The sequence below is a fragment of the Stenella coeruleoalba genome, assembly GCF_951394435.1.
Source record: "Stenella coeruleoalba genome assembly, contig: scaffold_108, whole genome shotgun sequence".
In the NCBI taxonomy this organism is placed as follows: Eukaryota; Metazoa; Chordata; class Mammalia; order Artiodactyla; family Delphinidae; genus Stenella; species Stenella coeruleoalba.
This window is the reverse complement of record NW_027646316.1, coordinates 798,775-824,083: the sequence shown is the minus strand read 5'-3', so window position 1 is coordinate 824,083 and position 25,309 is coordinate 798,775. Positions and strand designations below refer to the sequence as shown.

General features: G+C 47.1%; 1 long non-coding RNA gene across 4 annotated transcripts in view; it reads left to right on the top strand.

The window, feature by feature from the left end:
- Positions 1-25,309, top strand: part of LOC307181176 — a 679,221-nt gene that overhangs the window by 25,471 nt on the left and 628,441 nt on the right. For all 4 annotated transcript variants that reach the window (XR_013826070.1, XR_013826071.1, XR_013826072.1 and 1 more), the window contains one exon: positions 843-928. This is a non-coding gene — a long non-coding RNA (uncharacterized lncRNA). The remainder of the gene's footprint in view (positions 1-842; positions 929-25,309) is intronic.

Here is a 25,309-nt window from a genome sequence, read left to right as displayed (position 1 = left end):
TTTCTTGTGAGCTGGCCGCAACACCGCAGGATTGCTTGAGACCCTAGTGTGGTTCCGGCATGGCACGCTGAGCCTTTGGTTAATTCCTCTTCCTGGTGGGAAATGAGAGTTAAATTTGCACGTCCAGACACCTCCAGCTAGTCTCTCATTGGTTCTCCCTATTCCTGTTCATCTTCCGCAGAAATTGCAACCTGGGCCAAACAGGAGGTTGAAGGCACTGACTCTCCAAGTGGGGAGAGTGTTAGTAAAGTGTCTGGAATGTTGCACACGAGTACCAGGGGACGAAAACTGAGACACATTTGAACACGTTTCCCGATCACACGGTGGATCATACTCTGTGTTCCACATGAATGTTTCAGCTGAAGTAAGAATCCCTTAAACTTGGAGAGTTGAGACCCTTGGAATGGATACCATGCAATATGACTATAAAGGGTCTGCATTTGCTCACCGAACCTCACCAATCCTGTCACTCCTGCGTGTATACCACTGTACACACGCTTGATTCTCTTTCGGAGACATAGCAATCCATAGGTTTTAAGATTCTTACTAGTCAGGTACATTCTTAGGCGTTTAATATGGGGTGTTGAGTCCACTTTGTTGAGCAAGGAGTAGCTCTTGTCTATTACATATTTGGCTTATGGAACGGTATCTGTGCTAATTTCAATCTCTGGTTTTCTGCAGCACCCCAACTCACCTTTCCCCTTAAGCAAGCATAAGTTGGTTTTCTACATTTCAGACCCTGTTCTGTTTTGTAATTCAGTTCCTGTGTAGCCAAGTTTACATTCCATGTATTAGTGATATCTTATGATATTTCTTTTTCTGTGTGACCCTATTTCACTTAGAATCATCATACCTGAATCCACTCATTATGCTTCTACGGGCCTGATGACATAGATTTCATTGCTGAGTGATATTGCATTGTACTTAAGTACCACAACTTCTTTATCCATTTTTCGCTTTCTGTGATATTGAACTTGTACCGTAATCGAGGTTCTTGTAAACAGAGCTGTCCCAAACTTTGGGGTGGCTGTGTCTTTTTGATTTTCATTTCCCTAAGCTATAGGACCATAAGTGGAAGTGCCCTAGGCTCTGTTGCTTTGTTTTTTAGATGTTTCAGGAAACACCATACACTTCTCCAGAGAGTCTGTTGACAATTTACATCCCGCCCATCAGCATAACAAGGCTCCCAGTTCTCCATGGCCTGTCCTGCCTTTCTGGATTTTACACTTTTTTCAGATGGCCCTTTTGACTGGGGGGCAGTGAGACTTCATTGTAGTGCAGATTTCCTTTGCAAGCTTGCTTGGTTGGCCAGAAAGTGTGTATGGGTTTCTTCCTTAATATATTCAGGAAAAAAACGCATACGCCCTTTTTGGCCAAGTGCATGATTGTTGATGTTCTGAGTCTTTTCATATGTTTTCAATGCAATTCCAGTCTACCTCCTGAAATCGGTTTCCTGCAATTCTGCCTTGCTGTCAGTGCCTCTTCATAGCCTTACCTCAATATACTTTTGGAAAATAGTTGTCGTTTATAACTCTGCAGGTTTTTGAATTGCAGTTGCCCTTAGTTCCATTTTTCAGGTCTTATTTTTGTGATCTTGCCTCATATCCACAGGATTTCTTCAGGCCCTATTCTTCTTCTGGGGCACCTTGCTGTGCCTTTGGTTAATTCTTCTTCCTATGTGAAATTAGAGTGACATGTGGCCATTGAAACCGCTACAGCTATTTTCTCACTGGTTCCCCCTATTCCCATTCATCCTCCACACTAACTGCAGACTGTGCGATACCGGAACTTAAAGGCATTCACTCTCCATGTGGGGATGTTGTTAGTAAAGTGGCTGGAATGTTGATCCGGAGCCCCAGGAGAGGAAAATGAGGTGCGTTTTAGAAACCTTTCCCGATCATATTGTATACCATCTGCTGGATTTCCCATGCAAGGTTTAGCTGTAGGAAGATTCCCTTCAACCTGGAGTGTTGGGACCCTTGGAATGAGTAGCATGAAGTATTGCATTAAACTTTCGGCAGTTGCTCACCAAAGCTCACCAATCCTCTCAACCCCAAGTGTCCAGTCTTATGTCTTATCCAGCTGTGGGTTTATATGTGGTCATTCCAGGTTGCATCACAGCCCCTGAGCGAATTTTGTAAGAATTTTTCTCTCTTTCATTGTTTCTGCGTTTTGGTTTTAAAATTTATTTCTATAATGGGGTTTAGCTCATTTTCACTGCTGTGTTTGTGCCGTTTTGCACACACTTGATTCCCTTATGGAGATATATCAATACATGGGTTTTAAGATTCTTATTACTCAGATATATTTCTCTGCGGTGTATAGGGTGTGTTGAGGCCAGTTCATTGAGCAAGGTGTAGATCTTGTCTAATACCTATTTGGTTTATTGAACGGTATCTGTGCTAATTTCAAACTCTGGTTTTATGCATCACCCCACCTCTCCTTTCCCCTTAAGCTGACATAAGTGTGTTTTCTAAATGTGAGACACTGTTCTGTTTTGTAATTCATTTCTAGTGCAGCCATATTTATCCTCCCTCTATAAGTGATATCTTATGATATGTTTCTTTTTCTGTTTGACTTATTTCAAGTAGTATTATCGGACCTAATTCCACTCTTTATCCTTCTACTAGCCTTATTACATTGATTTCATGGTGAAGAGATATTCCATTGTACATAAGTACCACATCTTCTTTATCCATTGTTCTCTTTCCTGGGATATTTAAGGTGTACTGAAGTTGAGGTTCTTGTAAACAGAGTAGCCCTAAACTGTGGTGTGCTTGTGTCTTGTTGATTTTTAGACTTCCCTAGATATACTCCCGTGATTGGAAGTGCCCTATGCTCTGTAGCTCTGTTTTTTAGATGATTTAGGAACCACCATACACTTCTCCAGAGTGGCTCCCGGCAGTGCACACACTGTCCATCAGTGTATAAAGGCTCCCTGTTCTCCATGGCCTGTCCTGCATTTCTGGTTTTTACAATTTTTTCGGGTGGCCCTTTTGACCAGTGGGAAATGAGACTTCTTTGTTGTGCACATTTGCATTGCTTGCTTGCTTCGTTGCCCATAAAGTGCGTATGCGTTTTTTCCTGGATATATTCAGGAAAAAATGCATACTCCCTTTTGGGCCAACTGCATCATTGTCGAAATTCTGCCGCTTTTCATGTGCTTTAAAGACGAGTCCAATCTATCTCTTGAAATCTGTTTCTTGCAATTCTGTCTTGCATTCAGATCCTCTTCTTTGCCTTACCTCAACATATTTTTGGACGTTAGTTTTCATTTATAACTCTGCAGGTTTGTGAATTGCAGTGACCCTGAGCTCCATTTTTTAAGTTGCTCTTTTGTGAGCTGGCCTCAAAGCCGCAGGATTGCTTCAGGCCCTATTTTGGCTCCGGCGAGGCAGGCTGAGCCTTTTTTTAATTCTTATTCTTAATGGGATATTAGAGTGACATGTGCCCGTCCAAACCCCTACAACTATTCTCTCATTGGTTCCCCCTCTTCCCGTTCATCCTCCTCACAATTTGCAAAATGTGTGAAACAGAAGTTTAAATGTGCTGATTCTCTAAGTGGGGAGATTCTAAGTAACGTGGCTGGAATGATGAACAGGAGCACCAGGAGAGGATAAATGAGCTGCATTTTAGACACATCTCCCGATCACATGGTGTACAGTCCTCTGGGTTTTCCATGCATGTTTTAGCTATAGGAAGATCTCTTGAACCTGCAGATTTGGGACCCATTGAATGGGTACCAGGTAGTATTACTTTAAAGGGTGTGCATTTCCTCACCCAACCTCACATTTCTCTTAGCGTGAACAGTTTCCAGCCTTATGTCTCATCCTGCTGTGGGTCTAGATGTGTTCAATCCATGTTGCATCACCGTCCCTGAGGAAAAGTTGTAAGAGGTTTTCTCTGTCTCTCTGTCGTTTATTTTTTTCAATTTATTACTATATTGGTTACAGCTGATTTTCAAAGCTCTGTTTCTTGCTGCTGTACATCCACTTGATTCACGTACAGAGAAACATCAATAAATTCTTTTTCAGATTCTTACCAGTCATAGATATTCTTTTGCGGTGACTTGAGTGTGCTGAGTGCAGTTCTTTTAGCTACCGTGTAGGCCTTGTTGATTATCAGTTTGGTATTTGGAATGGTATCTTTGCTAATTTCAACCTCTTGGATGATGCCTCACCCCTCCCCACCTTTCCGTTTAGCAGCCTTATGCGTGTTTTCTACATATTTGACTATGTTTTTGTTTTGTAATTTATTTCATGTGTAGCCATTTTGGATTCCACCTTTAAGTGATATCTTATGATATGTGTCTTTTTCTTTTTGAATTCTGTCACTTAGAAAGATCATACGTAACTCCTCCGGAGTTGTTACAACTGGCCATATTTCATTGATTTCCAGGCTGAGTAATATTCCACTCTACATAAGTACCACATCTCTATCCATTTTTTCCCTCCAGAGACATTTAAGTTATATCCTAGTCGAGGATCTTTTAAACAGAGAGGCAGTAAACATTGGGGTGCCTGTGTCCTCTCGATTTTTGTTTTTCCCAAGATATACGCCCATGAGTGCAAGTGCCCTATGCTCTGTAGCTTATTTTTTAGATGCTTTAGTAAACACAATACACTTCTCCAGAATGGCCGTTGGCAATATACATTTCCACTATAAGCCTCACAGGGCTCCCTCTTCTCCTTGCCCTGTCCTGCATTTCTGTTGTTTACGCTTTATGAGGATGGCTCTTCTGACTGATGCGAAGTGATATCTTTTGTAGTATTGATTTCCAGTGCCCACCTGTTTGGTTGGCTAAAAAAGTGTATGCCCTTTTCTTGAATATATACAGAAAAAAACGCATACAGCCTTTTTGGGCAACTGCAATGTTGGCAATGTTCAGCTCCTTTTCTTGTGCTTAATGGCGAGTCCTTTCTACCTCCTCAAATCCCTTTCCTGCCATTCTCCCTTGCTTACCAATCCTTTTCTCTGACTTTCCTCAAGACATTTTTCAGTGATAGATATTTTCAACTCTGCAGTTTCGTGAATTTTACTGCCCCTGAGTTCCATTGTTCAACTTGTGTTTATGGGAACTGGCCACAAAGCAGTGGGATTTCCTCAAGCCCCATACTGTTTCCATGGGCAACCCTAGCCTTTGGTCAATTCATCTTCCTGATTGGAAATTAGAGTGACATGTGCCTGTCTGAACACCTAGGACTTGTCTCTCATTGTTCCTCATCCTTCCGCTTCATCCTCTGGACAAATTCCAAACTGTACGCAACAGGATGTTGACAGTGCTGACATCTCCAAGTGGGGAGACTGTTAGTAAAGACGCTGGAGGGGTGAACCCGAGCACCAGGAGATGAGGAGATGAGATGCCTTTTCCAAACTCTTCCTGATCAGACGGTATACCATCCTCTGGGTGTGACAGACATGTTTTAGCAGTAGGAAGAGTCTCATTCATGTAAGGAGAACACCAGGGCTTTTTCAAAATCAGTGTCTCCCCGAAACCCAAACTGGGGAAGTTTTTAAGCTACGGCTACACATATGTTCATTAAGGGCCTTGGGAAGTAGGCAGAGTCCAAACTTTAGATGATTGAAGTCTTCAGGGTCAGAAGCACTCACCACCAGCTTCCCTTAGGCTACACTTTAACTGTCATTGATAGATGATGTCAATAAAAATATCTATTCTTTTTCAGATTATTTCCCCTTATAGGTTATTGTAAAATGTTGAGTGTAGTTCCCTGTGCTATACAGTAGTTCCTTGTTGATGATCTATTTTATACATAGCAGTGTGTATGTGTTAATTCCAAACTGTTAATTTATCCCTCCTCCCACCTTTCCCCTTTGGTAATAATAAATTATAAGATTTTATACTTCTCAGAAATGGGGGAGCTGAAAGAGAGGTATCATTTTCAATGGAAAAGCATTTAAAACAAGATTGAAGCTTTAACCAAGATTATTAGATGTACATCCTTGGAAAGAAATCACTTCATTTCTCTAATATTGACCTGACAAATAAGACAAACCTTTTCACTGAACTTGCTTATAATAAAGTGATGGAAATATCAAATGGAAGTGTTAGAAACATCTTATTTTACCCGAGCCTTATACACTGTTCTATGTTAACTACAGTTTGGCTCACACATCTGTTCATTGAAGTTACAATAGTCTCAATTTCTGTTACTGATCCTCCAGAGTGGACCCCAACAAGTGTCCCCCTGCCCAGTGTCATTGGGGCCAACAGATCGAGACTGAGTTTGTTCACAAGCAAAGGAAACTTTATATTTTGATCAGAGAATGGAGAGGTGAGAGCATGCACTACCCCGTGGGCTGTGGGCTGGGCTGCTGTGTAGAGATCCTGTGAGAGTCAGTGGGAGGGAGGGGGCGGAGCTCTCGAGGGCCGGGTTGGCTGCAGCTCAGGCTCTATATCTCGGAGTCTGCACTGGGCCCCAGGAGCTGAGGTGTCGACCCAGCCATTCTGCACTAGGAAATCTGGTCTGAAGTGCCGGGTGTGGAACCTCTGCATGCGGGACCCTAGGAGCACGTGAAATTAGACAAAGCACAAAGGATAAAAAAGGTTAGACTTGACTTTATTGCCCAGATTCTATTTTTATCTCCCAGGGATTTTTAATGGGCTTTGCTGGGGACAAACCCCTCCTCTGCCTTTTGTCCCGTTCCTCATTCTTGGAGTGCTGAGGGTGCAGACCCTTCTTCTGTAACTGCTGAGTGCTGAGTTGGGAGCCCTCATACCAGGGGACGAGGGTCAGAACTTCTCCCCAGCAGCCTCCAGGTGACGTTGATTGGCCCCAGGACCCCTGCCTCCCTGCTCGTCCGTCTGAGCACCAGCATTGGAAGTGTTATAGATTCTAATGACCTTTAAGGGTCCAGGAAAGAGATGTGCAGAGACGCTGTGGGGGCCGATTTCACCCCGCCCCACATTTGTTCGGCCACCTTAGGCTGACCGTTTCTGCCAGCCTAGATGCTCTGGCCAGTAGTCTGCGCTTTCTTCAATTAGGCCCTTGAATTAACGTACAAACAGCACCAGGTGTCAGAGCCCTGCCTGCTCAACTCCCAGACAGTCCAGGGTCAGTGGTGATCAAGGACCATGATGGCCACTGAGTCAACAGCCTTTTGAAGTAAACAGGAGTCCAGCCGGTCTTATTGGCCACCACCATCACGGTGTCTGTAGGCTTTTCTATGGTGACAGTGTGATATACGGTTCCCCCGCCAAGATTATTAGCTCCCCTCCGGGTGCAGTAAGTCCTGCAAGCAGTAGTCTACTCCTTCGGGACACACTATTGTTGTTTTATGAGAGAAACTCCAGGTCAAGTGATGTTCACACGAGTCGTCATGGTGCCCTGTTGCCCCCGGTTATCTCTCTGGATGTTGGAGTTGGAGGGCCTCCTCACTCGAGGTTGGTGTGCCCACGGAGCAAACCCTGCAACTTCAGGGCATGGTTGGTGATTAGGATCACCACGTGGGGTCCTTTTCCCTTAGGAGGGAGGTGGCCTTTTGGGCTGCTGATTTCCAGGTTTTTAGATACCGCCAGTATCTTGGCCAGATGTGGCAGTGGGCCAAGCCCCTTGGTGACTCTAGTTTATCCTACCTGGATGGCATTCTTGCGTTGTTCCATTTCAAGTGGTCCCAGTTTTTTCACTAATTCTCCAATGGCGATTCACCTTTCACTGGGAATGTAAAGGTCAAAGGGTTTAGCTCAATTAGAGAGTTCCAGGGCAAGGGTCTGAATTGACTGCTCTTTCCATTCTTGAAAGGCCACTTCTGGATTCTGTTCAAAAGGATCATCATCTTTTCCTTTCAGTGTTTCATATAGAGGCTCAGCTAGTAGACTGTAGTTAGGGATCCAGAAGCAGCAAACCCTGGCCTCCCCAGGAACCCCTAAGCTGTCTTCTAGTTTTAGAAAGGGGTAAGGCTGAAAATGGTTTCTTCCCTTTCCTGGGATGGGCTTCTCTGACCTTCTGTGAGAATGAAGCCCAGGCAGGTCACTGCAGTCTGTGATATTTGAGCTTTTTCTTGGACAACTTCTATCCTTTATTGGCTTGGTAGTTCAGAGGCCTCCTTAGTAGGGCTGGCGATCAGAATGTCATCTGCATATTGAAGGAGGGTTTCCTTTTCCAGAGGTAGAACTTTTCAGTCTTTAGCTAAGCTTTCCCCAAAGATGGTGTGGGAATTTTTGCACCCTTGGGGCAAGATGGCCCGGAAGTATTGTTTTAGTTGTATGTTGAGTCCTGCCACTCACAAGCCAAAATTTCTTGTGACTCTGGGACTAATGGAATACAAAAGAAGGCATCATTGAAGACTAATACAGAATACCATGTCCTGGTGGTTGGTAGAATGACCAGCAGGGTGTAGGAATCAGGAGCAACTGGAGGTATATCCTCGGTGGCTTCACTGACTGTCCTGACATCCTTTACCAGGTCCCCAGCAGCCCATGGGGCTCTCGTGGTCAGGCCAATCCCAGGATATGGAGCTCTCCTCGGCAGGTACCCCACCCCCAACCCAGCCCACGGGGCTCTCATGGTCAGGCCCCTCCCAGGATACAGAGCTACCCTTGCAGGTACCGTGGCAGGGCTGGGCACACAGGAACCGTGCACATAGCCCTCATTGCAGAGCACCCCCAGCTCACCTGTCGCTCAGAGCTGACACAGAGCACCTCAGAGCAGGACTTGAACTAACAAACAGCAGCTGCGACAGGTCTGTGACCCTGGGCATCACTCTGTGTGGCCTCCCTCCACCTGGTCTTCCAGAGACTTCCACTGCACCCGGGGCACCAGGCCTCTGTCTCCAACCACCACCCACCCCTCCTCTCCCTGACTCCTGGGTTCCTCTCATTAGGAGAGGGTTTTCTTGAAGTTGTCTCCCACTCATGGGCCAGATAAAATGATTAGAAAACAAGCCAAAGCTGCAGCCCCTTGTCTATCCTGACTCTCAGGAGCCCACACCTGTTCCTTGGACCTGGCCGGTTCAGCAAGTTCCATTTTCTGCAACTGTGAGCCCCTGAGGGGTGATGATTGGCTGACCTGGGCAGCCTTACCGTGCCGGCCAGCCCTCCCCAGGTGTGCCTGGGTTGAGATCAATATAAATACCACTCCAGGCAGCAAGAGCCCCTGCAGCTGTGCCTGACGCCATTTTGTCTGCCCTGTCAGCAGTCTCGGGGCTGGGCTGGTGGGAGGGAGTGAGAGGCCACGGCTTTGTGGGTGGCCCAGTGTGAGTGGGGCTCTGCTGGACTTTCTGCTGCAGTTGCCAGGCTGCCACCTGCTAAAGAAGAGGATGTGTCACCCATACCTGCTGCTGGAATTTCTCCCTGGGCAGAAGTGAGGAAGGAAAAAAGCAGTGGGGGCAGGGACAGGACGGGTATCTCAGGCAGGGAAATGGAAATCTTCCAGAAGAGCACCCAGGGCCAGGACCATCCTGGCTGGCCTGCAGGCACCAAGTCAGCTGGCATCCTGTCACTCGTGTGGCTCCATGGCCCTTCCTCTAGGCTTTCAAGTCCTTGTATATATTCAGGTGTTTTACCTGGGAAGGGTGGGAACAGTTCAGCAGCAACTGGCCTGGGGCTCAGCTCACGTTTACTCACAGATGCCTCGGCACGGTGCCCCAGCTTTGCAATGAGGACGCTTGTTGTGTGGGGGCTGCTGGCTGAATGGGAGACGATTCCCCACCACTGACCAACTTCAGAATTGTTTACAACTGGAGCAAGTGCCCTGATACGGTTTTCCTCTGAGTAACTGGTGGGTTCTGTTTTTTTTTTCTCTTTTTCCTTTTTGGTTCAAGGTAGATTTTATTCCTCTTTTTTGTATTTACAGATATAAGCATGGAAATAATTTATTCATATAAATACATGTATGTGAAGGGAATAATTGTTTTTTCTGTTTGATTTTTTAAATTTTATTTCTTTTTAATTTTGAATTTTATTTTATATTTTTATACAGCAGGTTCTTATTGGTTATCTATTTTATACATATAAATGTTTACATGCCAATCCCAATCTCTCAAATCCTCCCACCACCACCCTCCCAAGAGCTTTCCCCCCTTGTTGTCCATACGATTGTTGTCTACATCTGTTGCTCTATTTATGCCTTGCAAAACGGTTAATCTGTACAGTTTTTCTAGGTTCCACATATATGCATGAATATACAAGATTTGTTTTTCTCTTTCTGACTTACTTCACTCTGTATGACAGTCTCTAGATCCATCGACGTCTCTACAAATGACCCAATTTCATTCCTTTCATGGCTTAGTAATATTCCATTTTATATATGTACCACATCTTTATGCATTCGTCTGTCTGTGGGCATTTAGGTTGCTTCCATTACCTCGATATTGTAAATAGTGATGCAATGAACATTGCGGTGAATGTCTCTTTTTGATTTCTGGTTTTGTCTGGGTATATGTCCAGTACTGGGATTGCTGTATCATATGGTAATTCTATTATTAGTTTCTTAAGAAACTCCATATTGTTCTCCATAGTGACTGTATCAATTTATATTCCCAACAATAGTGGAAGAGGCTTCCTTTTCTCCACACCCTTTCCAGCATTTGTTGTTTGTAGATTTTCAGATGATGCCCATTCTAACAGGTGTGAGGTGATACCTCATTGTTGAGTCCATTTCGTTGAGCAAGGGGTAGGTCTTGTCTATTACATATTTGGCTTATGGAACGGTATCTGTGCTAATTTCAAACTCTGGTTTTATGCAGCACCCCAACTCACCTTTCCCCTTAAGCAAGCATAAGTTGGTTTTCTAAATTTGAGACCCTGTTCTGTTTTGTAATTCAGTCCATGTGTAGCCAAGTTTATATTCCGTGCATTAGTGATACCTTATGATGTTTCTTTTTCTGTGTGACTTATTTCACTTAGAATCATCGTGCCTCAATCCACTCATTATGCTGGTACAGGCATGGTGACACCGATTTCATTGCTGAGTGATATTCTGTTGTACGTAAGTACCGCAACTTCTTTATCAATTATTTGTTCTCTGGGATATTTAACGTGTATTGTAGAAGAGGTTCCTGTAAACAGATCCGTCCCAAATTTTGGGGTGGCTGTGTTTTTTATTTTAATTTCCCTAAGCTATAGGACCATAAGTGGAAATACCCTAGACTCTGTTGCTTTGTTTTTCAGATGTATCAGGAAACACCATACACTTCTCCAGAGTGGCTGTTGGCAATTTACATCCTGCCCATCAGCATAACAAGGCTCCTTTTTCCCCATGGTCTGTCTTGCCTTTCTGGATTTTACACTTTTTTCAGATGGCCCTTTAGACCGGGGGGAAGTGACACTTCATAGTAGTTCGGATTTCCATTGCAAGCTTGCTTGGTTTGCCAAAACGGGCGTATGCGTTTTTTCCTGAATACATTCAGGAAAAAACTCATACGTCCTTTTTTGCCAAGTGCATCATTGTCGATGTGCTGCCTCTTTTCCTATGCTTTAAATGCAAATCCAGTCTACCTCCTGAAATCGGTTTCCTGAAATTCTGCTCCGCTTTGAAGTCCTCTTCGCAGCCTTACTTCAATATATTTTTGGACGTTATCTGTCATTTATAACTCTGCAGGTTTGTGAATTACAGGGTCCCTGAGCTCCTTTCTTCAACTCGCTTTCTTGTGAGCTGGCCGCAAACCCGCAAGACTGCTTCAGGCCCTAATCTGCTTCTGGCAGGGCATGCTGAGCCTTTGGTTAATTCCTCTTCCTGGTGGGAAATGAGTGTTAAAAATGCCCGTCCAGACACCTACCTCACTCTCATCCCCTTGGTGATGTGGGTCCTCTGGTTTGTGGCCACCTTTGCTGGGTTCCTCACCTTTCGATGATGTGGCCCCACTAGTGTGAGGACACTCCTGCCTGGTTCCTATCCACGTGGTTATGTGGACCCCCTGGTGAGAGTCTGTTCCTGGCTGTGTTCCTCACCCTTCTGTGAGGGAGACCCTTTGCTGATAGGTCACTCCTGCATGGCTGGCACACATTGCCTTGGTGAAATCAGCCGTGTGGTGGCAGTTGGAGCGTGCTGGGAATCTCCTCCCCCCGGTGATGAGGGCCCTCTTGCGTCAGGCCCTAACTGCTGGGCTCACCAACTTTTCTTAGTGAGCCCAGTGATGCTTTGGCACTCCTCTTAGGATCCCATCTCCATGGGGATGTGGGCCTTCTGCTCTGAGGTCCCAACGGCCGGGTTGTTCACATTTTCATGATGTGGGCTCTCTGGTGTTAGTTCACAGAGGCCTGGATCCCATAGCCTCTGTGCTCTTGGCCGCCTGCTGGGAGGTTCCAACTGCTGGATTCCTCACTTTTTTAATTTTTGGGGCCCTCTGTTGTGAGGATCCTCCTGTCTGCCTCACTCCCAGCCCCTTCGTGATGTGTGTCGTCTGGTTTGAGGCCACATGTGCTGGGTTCCTCACCTTTCGATGATGTGGGACCAATGGTCTTAGGAGACTCCTGCCTGGTTCACATCCCCTTGGTGATGTGGGCCCTCTGTTGAGAGTCTGATCCTGGCTGGGTTCCTCACCCATCTGTGAGGTGGGCCGTCTGCTGTGAGGTCACTCCTGCCTGGCTTGCTCACCTCGCCTTGTGGACATGAGCCCTCTGGTGGCACTTGGAGCCTGCTGGGAGCCTCCTTCCCTCGGTGATGAGGGCCCTCTGGCGTCAGGCCCTAACTGCTGGGCTCCCCACATTTTGTGATGTGCGCCCAGTGGTGCGAGGACACTCCAGCCAGGTTCACATCCCCATTGGGATGTGGGCCTTCTGCTCTGAGGTCCCAACGCCTGGGTTGCTCACAGTTTCATGATGTGGGTTCTCTGCTGTTAGTTCACTCCTGCCTGCATCCCATAGCTTCTGTGCTCTCGGCCGCCTGCTGGGAGGTTCCACCTGCTGGATTCCTCCCCTTTCTTACTCTTTGGGCCCTCTGTTTTTAGGCTACTCCTGCCTGCCTCACTCCCATTCCCTTTGTGATATGTGTCCTCTGATTTGAGGCCACATGTGCTGGGTTCCGCACCTTTCGATGATGTGACCCCACTGGAGGGAAGACAGTCCTGACTGGTTCCCATCCCCTTGCTGATGTGGGCCCTCAGGTGAGAGTCTGATCCTGGCTGGGTTCCTCACCCTTCTGTGAGGTGGGCCCTCTGCTGTGAGGTCAATCATGCCTGTCTGGCACACGTCACCTTGGCGACGTGGGCCCTCTGGTGGCAGTTGGAGTGTGCTGGGATCCTCCTCCCCTCGGTGATGAGGGCCCTCTTGCCTTAGGCCATAACTGCTGGGCTCCCCACATTTTCTGATGTGCGCCAAGTGAGTGAGGACACTCTTGCCAGGTTCCCATCCCCATGGGGATATGGGCCTTCTGCTCTGAGGTCAAAACGGCTGGCTTGCTCACAGTACCATGATGTGGGCCCTCTGCTGTGAGTTCACTCCGGCAAGGATCCCTTATCATCGGTGCTCTGAGCCGCCTGCTGGGAGGTTCCAACTGCTGGATTCCTCAACTTCTTTATTCTATGTGCCCTCTGTTGTGAGGCTCCTCCTGCCTGCCTCACTGCCAGCCCCTTGGTGATGGCTGTCCTATGGCTTGAGGCCACATGTGCTGCATTCCTCACCTTTCGATGATGTGGCCCCACTCGTGTGAGGACACTCCTGCCTGGTTCCCATCCCCTTGGTGAGGTGGGCCCTCTGGCGAGAGTCTAATCCTGGCTGGGTTCCTCAACGTTCTGTGAGGTGGGCCCTCTGCTGTGAGGTCACTCCTGCCTGGCTGGCACACGTCACCTTGGAGACGTGAGCTCTCTGGTGGCAGTTGGAGCGTGCAGGATGCCTCCTCCTCTCGGTGATGACGGCCCTCTGGCGTCAGGCCCTAAATGGTGGGCTCCCCACATTTTCTGATGTGCGCCCAGTGGTGCGAGGACACTCCAGCCAGGTTCCCATTCCCATGGGGATGTGGGCCTTCTGTGCTGAGGTCCCAACGCCTGGGTTGCTCACAGTTTTATGATGTGGGCCCTCTGCTGTGAGTTCACTGTGGCCTGGATCCCATAGCCTTGGTGTTCTGGGCCGCCTGCTGGAAGGTCTAAATGCTGGAATCCTCACGTTTTTTATATTATGTGCCCTGTGTTGTGAGGCTACTCCTGCCTGCCTCACTCCAAGGCCCTTGGTGATGTGGGTCCTCTGGTTTGAGGACACATGTGCTGGGTTCCTCACCTTAAGATGATGAGGCCCCACTGGTGTGAGGATAATCCTGACTGGTTCCCATCCCCTTTGTGATGTGGGCCCTCTGGTAAGAGTCTGATCCTGGCTGGGTTCCTCACCCATCTGTGAGGTGCGCCCTCTACTATCAGGTAACTCTTGCCTGGCTTGCTCACCTCGCCTTGTTGACATGAGCCCTCTGGTGGCACTTGGACCCTGCTGGGAGCCTCCTCACCTCTGTGATGAGGGCCCTCTGACGTCAGGCCCTAACTGCTGGGCTCCCCAACTTTTCTTAGTGAGCCCAGTGATGCTCGGGCACTCCTCTTAGGTTCCCATCTCCATGGGGATGTGGGCCTTCTGCTCTGAGGTTCCAACGGCTGGGTTGATCACAATTTCATGATGTGGGCTCTCTGGTCTTAGTTCACTGTGGCCTGGATCCCATAGCCTCTGTGCTCTTGGCTGCCTGCTGGGAGGTTCCAACTGCTCGATTCCTCAACTTTTGTATTCTATGGACCCTGTGTTGTGATGCTCCTCCTGCCTGCCTCACTCGCAACCCCTTCGTGATGTGGGTCTTCTGGTTTGAGGCCACATGTGCTGGGTTCTGCAACTTTCAATGATGTGGCCCCACTGGTGTGAGGACACTCCTGCCTGGTTCCCATCCCCTTGGTGATGTGGGCCTTCTGGTGACAGTCTTATCCTGGCTGGGTTCCTCACTCTTCTGTGAGGTAGGCCCTCTGCTGTGAGGTCAATCCTGCCTGACTTGCACACATCACCTTGGCAACGTGGGCCCTCTGTTGGCACATGGAACCTGCTGGGAGCCTCCTCCCCTCGGTGATGACGGCCCTCTAGCATCAGGCCCTAACTGCTGGGCTCCCCACGTTTTCTGATGTGAGCCCAGTGTTGCCAGGACACTCCTGTCAGGTTCCCATCCCCATGGGGATGTGGGCTTTCTGCTCTGAGGTCCCAACGCCTGGGTTGCTCACAGTTTCATGATGTGGGCTCTCTGGTGTTAGTTCACTCCTGCCTGCATCCCATAGCTTCTGTGCTCTCGGCCGCCTGCTGGGAGGTTCCAAATGCTGGATTCCTCACCTTTTTTATTCTTTGGGCCCTCTGTTTTTAGGCTACTCCTACCTGCCTCACTCCCATCCCCTTTGTGATGTATGTCCTCTGATATGAGGCCACATGTGCTGGGTTCCTCACCTTTCAATGATGTGGCCCCACTGGTGGGAGGACAGTCCTGACTGGTTCCCATCCCCTTGGTGTTGTGGGCCCTCTGGTGAGAGTCTCATCCTGCCTCGGTTCCTCACCCTTCTGTGAGATAGGCCCTCTGCTGTGAGGTCACTACTGCCTGGCTGGCGCATGCCACCTTGTAGACGTGGGCCCTCTGTTGTCAGTTGAAACCTGCTGGGAGTCTCCTCCCCTCAGTTATGAGGGCCCCCTGGCGTCAGGCCCTAACTGCCGGGCTCCTAACATTTTCTGATATGTGCTAAGTGGTGCGAAGCCACTCCTGCCAGGTTCCCATCCCAATGGGGATGTGGGCCTTCTGTTCTGAGGTCCCAACGGCTGGGCTGCTCACAGGTTCATGATGTGGGCCCTCTGCTGTGAGTTCACTGTGGCCTGGATCCCATAACCTCGGTGCTCTGGGCCACTTGCTGGGAGGTTCCAACTGCTGGATTCCTCAACTTTTATATTCTATGGACCCTGTGTTGTGAGGCCGGTCCTGCCAGCCTCATTCCGAACCCCTTGGTGATGTGGTTCCTCTGGTTTGAGGCTACATGTGCTGGGATCCTCAGCTTTCGATGATGTTGTCCCACTGGTGTGGGGACACTCCTGCCTGGTTCCCATCCCCTTGGTGATGTGGGCCCTCTGGTGAGAGTCTGATCCTGGCTGTGTTCCTCACCCTTCTGTGAGGTGGGCCCTCTGCTGTGAGGTCACTCCTGCCGGGCTGGCACACATCGCCTTGGCGACGTTGGCCCTCTGTTGGCAGCTGGAGCCTGCTGGGAGCCTCCTCCTCTCAGTGATGAGTGCCCTCTAGCGTCAGGCCCTAACTTCTGAGCACCCCACGTTTTCTGATGTGAGCCCAGTGATGCCAGGACACTCCTGTCATGTTCCCATCACCATGGGGATGTGGGCCTTCTGCTCTGAGGTCCCAATGTCTGGGTTGCTCACAGTTTCATGATGTGGGCTGTCTGGTGTTAGTTCACTCCGGCCTGGATCCCATAGCCTCTGAGCTCTGGGCCACCTGCTGGGAGGTTCCAAATGCTGGATTCCTCACCTTTCTTATTTTTGGGCCCTCTGTTATGAGGCTCCTCCTGCCTGCCTCACTCCCAGCCCCTTGGTGATGGGTGTCCTATGGTTTGAAGCCACATGTTCTGGGTTCCTCACCTTTAGATGATGTGGCCCTACTCATGTGAGGACACTCCTGCCTGGTTCCAATCCATTTGGTGATGTGGGCCCTCTGGTGCGAGTCTGATCCTGACTGGGTTCGTCACACTTCTCTGAGGTGGGCCCTCTGCTGTGAGGTCATTCGTGCCTGGTTGGCACACATCACCTTGGCGACGTCAGCCCTCTGGTGGCAGTTGGAGCCTGCTGGGAGCCTCCTTCCCTTGGTGATGAGGGTCCTCTGGCATCAGGCCCTAACTGCTGGTCTCCCAAAATTTTCTGATACGTTCTCAGTGGTGCGAGGACACTCCTACCAGATTTCCATCCCCATGTGGATGTGGGCCTCCTGCTCTGAGGTCCCAATGACTGGGTTGCTCAGTTTCATGACATGGGCCCTCTTCTGTGAGTTCACTGTGGCCTGGATCCCATAGCCTCGGTGCTCTGGGCCGCCTGCTGGGAGGTTCCAACTGCTGGATTCCTCACTTTTTTATTCTATGGGCCCAGTGTTGTGAGGCTACTCCTGCCTGCCTCACTCCGAGGCCCTTGGTGATGTGGGTCCTCTGGTTTGAGGACACATGTGCTGAGTACCTCACCTTTAGATGATGTGGCCCCACTGGTGTGAAGACACTCCTGCCTGGTTACCATCCCCTTCGTGATGTGGGCCCTCTGGTGAGAGTCTGATGTTGGCTGGGTTTCTCACCCTTCTATAAGGTGGGACCTCTGCTGTGAGGTAACTCCTGCCTGGCTTGCTCACGTTGCCTTGGCAATGTGAGCCCTCAGGTGGCAGTTAAACCTGCTGGGAATCTCCTCCCCTCAGTTATCAGAGCTCTGGATAAAACACATATGCCCTTTTTTGCCAAGTCCATTATTTTCCAAGTTCTGTCTCTTTCCTATGCTTTAAGAGCGACTCCCGTGTACCTTCTGAAATCGGTTTCCAGCAATTCTGCCCCGCATTCAAGTCCTCTTCGCAGCCTTACTAAAGTATAATTTTGGATGATAGCTGTCATTTATAACTCCGCAGGTTTGTGAATTACAGTGTCCCTGAGCTCCTTTCTTCAACTCGATTTCTTGTGAGCTGGCCGCAAAACTGCAGGATCTCTTCAGGCCCTAATCTAGTTCCAGCACGGCATGCGGAGCCTTTGGTTCATTCGTCTTCCTGGTGGGAAATGAGAGTTAAATTTGCCCGTCCAGACACCTCCAGCTAGTCTCTCATTGGTTCTCCCTATTCCTGTTCAATTCCCGCAGAAATTGCACACTGGGCCAAACAGGAGGTTAAAGGCACTGACTCTCCAAGTGGGAAGAGTGTTAGTAAAGTGTCTGGAATGTTGCACCCGAGTAACAGGGGACAAAAACTGAGACGCATTTGAACACGTTTCCCGATCACATGTTGGATCATACTCTGGGTTCCACATGCATGGTTTAGCTGAAGGAAGAATCCCTTAAACCTGGAGAGTTGAGACCCATGGAATGGGTACCATGCAATATGACTTCAAAGGGTCTGCATTTGCTCACCGAACCTCACCAATCCTATCACTGCTGCATTTATGCCACTGTACACACGCTTGATTCTCTTTTGGAGACATATAAATTGATAGGTTTTAAGATTCTTACTAGTCAGGTATATTCTTAGCTGTTTAATATGGGGTGTTGAGTACACTTAGTTGAACAAGGATGAGCTCTTGTTATTACATATTTGGCTTATGGAATGGTATCTGTGCTAATTTCAATCTCTGGTTTTATGCAGCACCCCAACTCACCTTTACCCTTAAGCAAGCATAAGTTGGTTTTCTACATTTGAGACCCTGTTCTGTTTTGGAATTCAGTTCCTGTGTAACCAAGTTTACATTCCGTGTATTAGTGATATCTTATGATGTTTCTTTTTCTGTGTGACTTATTTCAGTTAGAATCATCGTACCTGAATCCACTCATTATGCTGCTACGGGCCTGATGATATAGATTTCATTGCTGAGGGATATTGCATTGTACGTAAGTACCACAACTTCTTTATCAATTTTTCACTTTCTGCGATACTGAACTTGTACTGTAAACGAGATTCTTGTAAACAGAGGCGTCCCAAACTTTGGGGTGGCTGTGTCTTTTTGATTTTAATTTCCCTAAGCTATAGGACCATAAGTGGAAGTGCCCTAGGCTCTGTTGCTTTGTTTTTTAGATGTTTCAGGAAACACCCTACACTTCTCCAGAGTGGCTGTTGGCAATTTACATCCCGCCCATCAGCATAACAAGGCTCCCAGTTCTCCATGGCCTGTCATGCCTTTCTGGATTTTATACTTTTTTCAGATGGCCCTTTTGACCTGGGGGCAGTGAGAGTACACTGTAGTGCAGATTTCCTTTGCAAGCTTGCTTGGTTATCCAGAAAGTGCGTATGCGTTTCTTCCTAGGAAAAAACGCATATTCCCTTTTTGGCCAAGTGCATCATTGTGGACGTTCTGCCTCTTTTCCTATGCTTTCAGTGCAATTCCAGTCTACCTCCTGAAATCGGTTTCCTGCAATTCTGCCCCACTTTCAAGTCCTCTTGGCAGCCTTACTTCAGTATATTTTTGGACGATAGCTGTCATTTATAACTCCTCAGGTTTGTGAATTACAGTGCCCCTGAGCTCCTTTCTTCAACTCGCTTTCTTTTGAGCTGGCCGCAACACCGCAGGATGGCTTCAGGCCCTAATCTGGTTCCGGCATGGCAGGCTGAGCCTTTGGTTAATTCCTCTTCCTGGTGGGAAATGAGAGTTCAATTTGCCCGTCCAGACACCTCCAGCTAGTCTCTCATTGGTTCTCCCTATTCCTGTTCATCTTCTGCAGAAATTGCAAACTGGGCCAAACAGGAGGTTAAAGGCACTGACTCTCCAAGTGGGGAGAGTGTTAGTAAAGCGTCTGGAATGTTGCACCAAGTACCAGGGGACGAAAACTGAGACATATTTGAAAACGTCTGCTGATCACACGGTTGATCATACTCTGGGTTCCACATGCATGTTTTAGCTGAAGGAAGAATCCCTTAAACCTGGAGAGTTGAGACCCGTGGAATGGGTACCATGCAATATGACTTCAAAGGGTCTTCATTTGCTCACCGAACCTCTCCAATCCTATCACTGCTGCGTTTATGCCCCTGTACACACGCTTGATTCTCTTTCGGAGACATAGCAATCCATAGGTTTTCAGATACTTACTAGTCAGTTACATTATTAGGCGTTTAATATGGGGAGTTGAGTCCATTTCGTTGAGCAAGGAGTAGCTCTTGTCTGTTACATATTAGGCTTAAGGAACTTTATCTGTGCTCATTTCAATCTCTGGTTTTATGCAGCACCCCAACTAACCTTTACCCTTAAGCAAGCAAAAGTTGGTTTTCTAAATTTGAGACCCTGTTCTGTTTTGTAATTCAGTTCCTGTGTAGCCAAGTTTACATTCCGTGCATTAGTGATATCTTATGATGTTTCTTTTTCTGTGTGACTTATTTCAGTTAGAATCATCATAGCTGAATCCACTCATTATGCTGCTACGGGCCTGATGACATAGATTTCATTGCTGAGGGATATTGCATTGTACGTAAGTACCACAACTACTTTCTCAATTTTTCACTTTCTGCGATACTGAACTTGTACAGTAAACGAGGTTCTTGTAAACAGAGCCGTCCCAAACTTTGGGGTGGCTGTGTCTTTTTGATTTTCATTTCCCTAAGCTATAGGACCATAAGTGGGAGTGCCCTAGGCTCTGTTGCTTTGTTTTTTAGATGTTTCAGGAAACACCCTACACTTCTCCAGAGTGGCTGTTGGCAATTTACATCCCGCCCATCAGCATAACAAGGCTCCCAGTTCTCCATGGCCTGTCCTGCCTTTCTGCATTTTACACTTTTTTCAGATGGCCCTTTAGACCTGGGGTAAGTGAGACTTCATTGTAGTGCAGATTTCCTTTGCAAGCTTGCTTGGTTGGCCAAAAAGGGCGTATGTGTTTTTTCCTGAATATATTCAGGAAAAACGCATACGCCCTTTTTGGCCAAGTGCATCATTGTGGACGTTCTGCCTCTTTTCCTATGCTTTCAATGCAATTCTAGTCTACCTCCTGAAATCGGTTTCCTGCAATTCTGCCCTGCTTTCAAGTCCGCTTGGCAGCCTTACTTCACTATATTTTTGGACGATAGCTGTCATTTATAACTCCTCATGTTTGTGAATTACAGTGCCCCTGAGCTCCTTTCTTCAACTCGCTTTCTTGTGAGCTGGCCGCAACACCATAGGATTGCTTCAGGCCCTAATCTGGTTCCGGCACGGCACGCTGAGCCTTTGGTTAATTCCTCTTCCTGGTGGGAAATGAGAGTTCAATTTGCCCGTCCAGACACCTCCAGCTAGGCTCTCATTGGTTCTACCTATTCCTGTTCATCTTCTGCAGAAATTGCAAACTGGGCCAAAGAGGAGGTTAAAGGCACTGACTCTCCAAGTGGGGAGAGTGTTAGTAAAGCGTCTGGAATGTTGCACCCGAGTATCAGGGGACGAAAACTGAGACATATTTGAACACGTCTCCCGATCACACGGTTGATCATACTCTGGGTTCCACATGCATGTTTTAGCTGAAGGAAGAATCCCTGAAACCTGGAGAGTTGAGACCCGTGGAATGGGTACCATGCAATATGACTTCAAAGGGTCTTCATTTGCTCACCGAACCTCTCCAATCCTATCACTGCTGCGTTTATGCCCCTGTACACATGCTTGATTCTCTTTCAGAGACACAGCAATCCATAGGTTTTAAGATACTTACTAGTCAGGTACATTCTTAGGTGTTTAATATGGGGTGTTGAGTCCATTTCGTTGAGCAAGGAGTAGCTCTTGTCTATTACATATTTGGCTTAAGGAAATTTATCTGTGCTCATTTCAATCTCTGGTTTTATGTAGCACCCCAACTCACCTTTCCCCTTAAGCAAGCATAAGTTGGTTTTCTAAATTTGAGTCCCTGTTCTGTTTTGTAATCCAGTTCCTGTGTAGCCAATTTTACATTCCATGTATTAGTGATATCTTATGATGTTTCTTTTTCTGTGTGACTTATTTCAGTTAGAATCATCATACATGAATCCACTCATTATGCTGCTACGGGCCTGAAGGCATAGATTTCATTGCTGAGGGATATTGCATTGTACATAAGTACCACAACTTCTTTATCCATTTCTCACTTTCTGCGATACTGAACTTGTACCGTAAACGAGGTTCTTGTAAACAGAGCCGTCCCAAACTTTGGGGTGGCTGTGTCTTTTTGATTTAAATTTCCCTAAGCTATAGGACCATAAGTGGAAGTGCCCTAGGCTCTGCTGCTTTGTTTCTTAGATGTTTCAGGAAACACCATACACTTCTCCCGAGTGTCTGTTGGCAATTTACATCCCGCCAATCAACATAACAAGGCTCCCAGTTCTCCATGGCCTGTCCTGCCTTTCTGGATTTTACATTTTTTAAGATGGCCCTTTTGACTGGGGGGAAGTGAGACTTCATTGTAGTGCAGATTTCCTTTGCAAGCTTGCTTGGTTGGCCAAAAAGGGCGTATGCGTTTTTTCCTGAATATATTCAGGAAAAAACGCATACGCCCTTTTTGGCCAAGTGCATCATTGTGGACGTTCTGCCTCTTTTCCTATGCTTTCAATGCAATTCCAGTCTACCTCCTGAAATCGGTTTCCTGCAATTCTGCCCCGTTTTCAAGTCCTCTTGCAGCCTTACTTCAGTATATTTTTGAACGATAGCTGTCATTTATAACTCTGCAGGTTTGTGAATTACAGTGCCCCTGAGCTCCTTTCTTCAACTCGCTTTCTTGTGAGCTGGCCGCAACACCGCAAGATGGCTTCAGGCCCTAATCTGTGTCCGGCACGGCACGCTGAACGTTTGGTTAATTTCTCTTCCTGGTGGGAAATGTGAGTTCAATTTGCCCGTCCAGACACCTCCAGCTAGTCTCTCATTGGTTCTCGCTTTTCCTGTTCATCTTCCGCAGAAATTGCAAACTGGGCCAAACAGGAGGTTAAAGGCACTGACTCTCCAAGTGGGGAGAGTGTTAGTAAAGCGTCTGGAATGTTGCACCCGAGTACCTGGGGACGAGAATGGAGACATATTTGAACACGTCTCCCATTCACACGGTTGATCATACTCTGGGTTCCACATGCATGTTTTAGCTGAAGGAAGAATACCTTAAACCTGGAGAGTTGAGACCCGGTGGATGGGTACCATGCAATATGACTTCAAAGGGTCTTCATTTGCTCACCGAACCTCTCCAATCCTATCACTGCTGCGTTTATGCCCCTGTACACATGCTTGATTCTCTTTCGGAGACATAGCAATCCATAGGTTTTAAGATACTTACTAGTCAGGTACATTCTTAGGCGTTTAATATGGGGTGTTGAGTCCATTTCGTTGAGCAAGGAGTAGCTCTTGTCTATTCCATATTTGGCTTAAGGAACTTTATCTGTGCTCATTTCAATCTCTGGTTTTATGCAGCACCCCAACTCACCTTTCCCCTTAAGCAAGCATAAGTTGGCTTTCTACATTTGAGACCCTGTTCTGTTTTGTAATTCAGTTCCTGTGTAGCCAAGTTTACATTGCGTGTATTAGTGATATCTTATGATGTTTCTTTTTCTGTGTGACTTATTTCAGTTAGAATCATCGTACCTGAATCCACTCATTGTGCTGCTAAGGGCCTGATGACATAGATTTCATTGCTGAGTGATACTGCATTGTACGTAAGTACCACAAATTCTTTATCCATTTTTCACTTTCTGCGATGTTGAACTTGTACTGTAAACGAGGTTCTTGTAAACAGAGGCGTCCCAAACTTTGGGGTGGCTGTGTCTTTTTGATTTTAATTTCCCTAAGCTATAGGACCATAAGTGGAAGTGCCCTAGGCTCTGTTGCTTTGTTTTTTAGATGTTTCAGGAAACACCATACACTTGTCCGGAGTGTCTGTTGGCAATTTACATCCCGCCCATCAGCATAACAAGGCTCCCAGTTCTCCATGGCCTGTCCTGCCTTTCTGGATTTTTCACTTTTTCAGATGGCCCTTTTGACCGGGGGGAAGTGAGACTTCATTGTAGTGCAGATTTCCTTTGCAAGCTTGCTTGGTTGGCCAAAAAGGGCGTATGCATTTTTTCCTGAATATATTCAGGAAAAAACGCATATTCCCTTTTTGGCCAAGTGCATCATTGTGGACGTTCTGCCTCTTTTCCTATGCTTTCAATGCAATTCCAGTCTACCTCCTGAAATCAGTTTCCTGCAATTCTGCCCCGCTTTCAAGTCCTCTTGGCAGCCTTACTTCAGTATATTTTTGGACGATAGCTGTCATTTATAACTCTGCAGGTTTGTGAATTACAGTGTCCCTGAGCTCCTTTCTTCAACTCGCTTTCTTTTGAGCTGGCCGCAACACCGCAGGATGGCTTCAGGCCCTAATCTGGTTCCGTCACGGCACGCTGAGCCTTTGGTTAATTCCTCTTCCTGGTGGGAAATGAGAGTTAAATTTGCCCGTCCAGACACCTCCAGCTAGTCTCTCATTGGTTCTCCCTATTCCTGTTCATCTTCCGCAGAAATTGCAAACTGGGCCAAACAGGAGGTTAAAGGCGCTGACTCTCCAAGTGGGGAGAGTGTTAGTAAAGCGTCTGGAATGTTGCACCCGAGTACCAGGGGAGGAAAACTGAGACATATTGCAACACGTCTCCCGTTCACACGGTTGATCATACTCTGGGTTCCACATGCATGTTTTAGCTGAAGGAAGAATACCTTAAACCTGGAGAGTTGAGACCTGTGTAATGGTTACCATGCAATATGACTTCAAAGCGTCTTCATTTGCTCACCGAACCTCTCCAATCCTATCACTGCTGCGTTTATGCCCCTGTACACATGGTTGATTCTCTTTTGGAGACATAGCAATCCATAGGTTTTAAGATACTTACTAGTCAGGTACATTCTTAGGCGTTTAATATGGGGTGTTGAGTCCATTTCGTTGAGCAAGGAGTAGCTCTTGTCTATTCCATATTTGGCTTAAGGAACTTTATCTGTGCTCATTTCAATCTCTGGTTTTATGCAGCAACCCAACTCACCTTTCCCCTTAAGCAAGCATAAGTTGGTTTCCTAAATTTGAGACCCTGTTCTGTTTTGGAATTCAGTTCTTGTGTAGCCAGGTTTACATTCCGTGTGTTAGTGATATATTATGATGTTTCTGTCTCTGTGTGACTTATTTCAGTTAGAATCATCGTACCTGAATCCACTCATTATGCTGCTACGGGCCTGATGACATAGATTTCATTGCTGAGTGATACTGCATTGTACATGAGTACCACAACTTCTTTATCCATTTTTCACTTTCTGCGATGTTGAACTTGTACTGTAAACGAGGTTCTTGTAAACAGAGGCGTCCCAAACTTTGGGGTGGCTGTGTCTTTTTGATTTTAATTTCCCTAAGCTATAGGACCATAAGTGGAAGTGCCCTAGGCTCTGTTGCTTTGTTTTTTAGATGTTTCAGGAAACACCATACACTTCTCCCGAGTGTCTGTTGGCAATTTACATCCCGCCCATCAGCATAACAAGGCTCCCAGTTCTCCATGGCCTGTCCTGCCTTTCTGGATTTTACACTTTATTCAGATGGCCCTTTTGACCGGGGGGAAGTGAGACTTCATTGTAGTGCAGATTTCCTTGGCAAGCTTGCTTGGTTGGCCAAAAAGGGCGTATGCGTTTTTTCCTGAATATATTCAGGGAAAAACGCATACGCCCTTTTTGGCCAAGTGCATCATTGTGGACGTTCTGCGTCTTT